Source organism: Lotus japonicus, chromosome 4, assembly GCF_012489685.1.
Source record: "Lotus japonicus ecotype B-129 chromosome 4, LjGifu_v1.2".
In the NCBI taxonomy this organism is placed as follows: Eukaryota; Viridiplantae; Streptophyta; class Magnoliopsida; order Fabales; family Fabaceae; genus Lotus; species Lotus japonicus.
In genome coordinates this window covers 31,953,903-31,958,792 of record NC_080044.1, presented here as the reverse complement: position 1 = coordinate 31,958,792, position 4,890 = coordinate 31,953,903, and positions in this window count along the sequence as shown.

Sequence of the window (4,890 nt, the reverse complement as noted above, 5' to 3'; positions counted from 1 at the left end):
GGCAGGTAGTGGAGATGATAGAAAAAGCACATCAGGAGGATGTTTCTTCTTAGGAAATAACTTGATCTCTTAGTTTAGTAAGAAGCAGAACAGTGTATCATTGTCAACTGCAGAAGCTGAGTACATTGCTGCTAGAAGTAGCTGCACACAACTTATGTGGATGAAGCAAATTCTCAAGGAGTATGATGTTGAACAGGATGTCATGACATTGTATTGTGATAATCTCAGTGCAATTAATATTTCCAAGAATCCAATACAGCATAGCAGAACCAAGCACATTGACATAAGGAACTACTTTATCAGGGATTTGGTGGAGGATAAAATTGTCACATTGGAGCATGCTACCACTGAGAAACAATTGGCTGGGATCTTTACAAAACCCCTCTATACAAATACTTTTGAGCTAAGAGGAAATCTTGGGATTTGCCTCTTTAAAGGAGCATGGAAATTAACGTTCCTAAAGGTGTTAACGGCCAGTTTTACTTTAATCATCATTAACTACCGTTATGACATCAGCATCGACAAGTTTGCAACATTGTCCAACTCCTATATAACCACCTCCAACGGGCAGATTGTCTCTACACAACCGCTTGTGCTCTTTATTTCTACAATTTTCAACTTCATTCATTCTCAATTGTTCTTCAATTTTATGTGCTCAATTTGTTTTCGTTCTCATCTCATCATGTCTCAAGCATCAGGAAAGAAAGATTCTCTCAAGGCCAAGATTGAAAGAACTTCACCCTGTGTGAAATGCATGGGTCTCAAGAGTAGTTCATCAAATTCAAAGAAGGATTATGTGAAGAAGAAGACCAGAACCCCTGCAAGGAAGGTGTACCAGTATCAGGCTCGCGATGAGGCTCCTTCAAATGTTCCTGTTTATGAGGATGTCACAGATGAAGAGGAAGCTGTGAGACCCAAGTTTTTAAGCTTAGAATAAACCGAATAAAATTTCTAATCACAACTAATTTGATGTGACGTGAAGGAAAACCTGAACAAGTGTTTATGGAATGGAATAAATTTGTGAAGGAGAAAGTTCAGGAAAAGACTAAGGATAATATTAGAATCGACGAAACTTATAGCGTGAGTCTTATTCGCTTACGCCTAGCACAAGAACCTTAGGAATCGATTAATTTCACCTTTGGAACACTATAGGAATAAATTCCAAAAAACCTTCAAGAGGAATATAAGAATTTCTCTTAATCCTTTTCATGACAAGCGTTTCGATACGAAACCCTGAGATGTACGAACGTCAAATTCTAATTCTCGGAAGTTTGCCGAAACCGAATCACTGATAGTTCAGAGCTTCAAATAAAGATTTCATCCGTGTACGCCCACTCTAATCGACGTTCTAAATCTTTCTTCAGAAGGAAGTTTCTGCATCCGAGATCAAAACCATAAAGTGCATTTTAAGGCGGTAAACATTAAAAACAAGCCTCGAAAACCAAAAATCATACTGATATTTCTTTGAAGAATTAGAAGATTCAGCGGGAAGATTATCGTGTCTAAAATACGTTGGAATCAGTAGGAAAAATCGGAATCGCGAAATTCTCATTTTTCCGCATTTTCCATTTCCTATATATAGTTTGAAAAATGAAAAAAAAAACAAAAAAAAAACATCACAAAACCCACACACACGACCGTGAGCTTCTTGGAGGAAAGGAGGAGATTTGATTTTTTCCAATTCTTGACCGATCGTCGTTTTGTTCGTTGCTACGCGTAGGCCTCGAGGTACTGATGCTTTTCCCTACCTCTGATCGTAAATTATGTCGCTTTTCTCTATGTCTTTCTGTGCTCAAAGTTTTGAGCTTTTTGTAAAACTGTCCAAATAACCTGATTTCAGTGTCTAAACTTATTGCCTACGTGCTCTAGAGCATGAATATCCGGTTGTTTTCTGCTGAATCTCGCCGAATTGCCGCCGAGTTTCAATTCTGCTCAAAAACCCATTTTTATGCTGAGGTTCGGCTTTTTGGATCAAAAACTCTCGACTGAGCTTAGCTTTAGTAGGATTAGTTGTTATAAATGTCGTTAGGATCGACCCCATCTAATTTTTTTTTCGAAATTCTGATTTTGAGTTTCCGAGCTAAAAATATTGACCAAAATACCCCTGCGACAGTTTTCGATCCGATAATTTTTCTGAGAGTTTCTCTGGCCTAGATATCGCCTAAGAATACCTAGGAATTGATTTAGATCGAAGAAAAAGTTCGAAAACCATATTTTCCATAGTGGCCGAAACCTATTTGCTTTAGTACCGCGTCCAAAAATAATTTTTGGGTCTCTATGACCTGAGCCATTGCGTAGCTCTTTCAATTGTCGAAATTTTGGCGCCGGTTTCGTGTCATTCCGAGTTCTGTAGCTCGAGTTATGCACGTTTTAGCGAATAAAGTGTTTTTGTACAAAACTTGAATCGAGTCAAAACTCATCCATTCGGGGAAAGCCCTTTCATATGTGCCTAAATGTTGTACTCTGAAGCTTTTTGAGCTTTGTCGAACATTAGTTAGGATTTTTTCGACTGTATCGACTTGTTTTGATTCATTATTGCTTTGTTTGCTCAAAGGTTCAATTGTGGAAACTTTGGGATTGACTGAACAAGCTTGTGAGCGAGACCTACACCGCGAGACTGGAACAACTCGAGGTTAGGGCAACTTACTTACTAGCTATTTGTATCGTAGGCGTCGATAACTTCGACTTGAATATTGCTTGATATTGAATATTGCTTGGATATTGTTTATCGCCTTGAATTGGAAAATGTTTTCTGGAGGCTTCGGCCGAGTGAACTTATATGAGAAGTGTGTCTCCGTTTTCTGAGAGGCTTCGGCCGTTTACTGGTTTCTGTCTTATCGCTTTCTAGTGGATATGACAAGGTTATGTTTACAGCATTGCCATATTGATTCATCGCTCGATAGAGCTTGATGTATTTGCGTTTATGATTAAATTGTGCTGACTATATTCGTGCATTTTGATGCCACTTTTGGAGTGTAGAATACACTTACCTTCGTCATGACAATGACGGGTTTGTTTTGGGGAATGTTTGTTAGGTCGAACCAAGGTTCGAACCTTCATTGTTCTAGGGGATGTAGTGTTTTCTCGGGGAGTTGTTTGGGTTTGATGGGAACTTTGAACTTATAGAGTTTTGGACCGAAAATAATCATAACCTGTTTTATGTAAATAAATCCATAATATATTTATTAAGAATATAATGCTTTTAATTAATGACGATGATTCAACGGAGAAGACTTAGGAATGAAAGTGAGTTTGGAAAACGGGAATGGGTCGGTGATCCTAGCTTTGGGAACTTTATTTTGAAAGGTGTTGAAAATGAAAACTGAACTTTGGAATTAACGACATAATGGACTAACTTACGATGGAACATTTTATCTATTAAGAGAACTATTTTTAAGGGAACTTATTTTATGGAAAAGAATTTGAAGACGGGCTTTAGCCAAGGGTCTGGGCGGTAGTAAGGTACCTAGTAGAGTACACTTGGCACAACAGGAAGTGACGGTCAGCCGCGTAGAGTTGTATCGTGCCTGTTGATGTCTTGCGTAGCAAGCAGGATGGTTAAACCCGTGGGGTCATAACCGACTTGACTATAGCCTAGGTTTCTCGTTGTAGAAGCCTTTGGTCAATGAACCAATTTTTACCTGTGAGGACGAGTCGTGGTTTTAATAATCATATTGCACACATGCATATACGCGATGAAGTGCCAAGTGGAGTACTTCGGTATAGCAGGAAGTAACGATCAGCCATGCAGAGTTGAATCGGTCCTGACTATACCTGGCACAACAGGAGGTAACGATCATCCATGTAGAGTTGTATCGTGCCTGTTGATGTCCGGCATAGCAAGCAGAAATTGTCGAACCATGTAGAGTTTGTACCGTCTTGACTATAGCCAAAGGTGATAAGCGACGCCCGAGCAGAAATGGTTAAACACGAGGCCAGTGTTACGACCGTCTCGAGGTGCCCAGCCTATAAGTGGCAATACCGTTGGTTTGTCCCGTCGCCAAGCAGAGTGACGTCGTAGGTTTGTCCCGTCGCCAAGCAGAGTGACGTTGTTGATTTGTTCAGTCGCCAAGCAGAGTGACGTTATTCGAATTTGAGTCAGCATATTCTGCATTGACACAATGCATCTTATTATGATTGACGTTGCATGACATTTCATGCACTCTAACTATAGTAGTTGAGATCTGATGATTTGATGTTGATAAACATCGTTTTGTGTTTTGATGATTGAATTGTGTAAGAGATTCGAGCAATACATGACTTATATGTATATATACAACATATATATATACCCCCTTTATCACATGCTGTTTGTATTATCTATTTTATTTCGTGAGTTGACCCTAGCGCCTTGGTTTTGTTTGTATGTTTGTGTTTGGGCGGTCGGCCTGCTGCCAGGCGTCCGTCAGCCGGTTCGTGATGATTCGTTGTGCGGGAAAGACCCGGAGCGAAATGACTATTACTGAAGCTTTCGACGAGGACCCGGACTCCATACCTGATCGAGGAAGGGTCGATGATGGAAGTATAGGGTATGGGTGTTTAGAGCCTACTAAGGTTGGGTGTTAGTGTCATAGCTCTGATTCGTCATTTGTACTTTTGGGACAGGGTAGTTTCCGACAGGTTGCTTTCGGTGTGGTTCTCCGTAGATGGGAATCGCATGGAGTAGTCGGACTTAAGAAGTCTTTTTTTGGAAGCCGTTTTGGGCTGACTTACTCTTCGGAGGACTGTATTTATAAAACTTATGACTCTATTTATGAGTCGCACTTGTTTGCCGTTGGGCAATACTTTTAGTTACTTGATGTTACTTTCCGTCACTTGAGGACACTCGTGACGATGTTTTTAGTTACAGCAAGGGTGTGCTTGTATTGTATATTAATCGATGTTAATCGC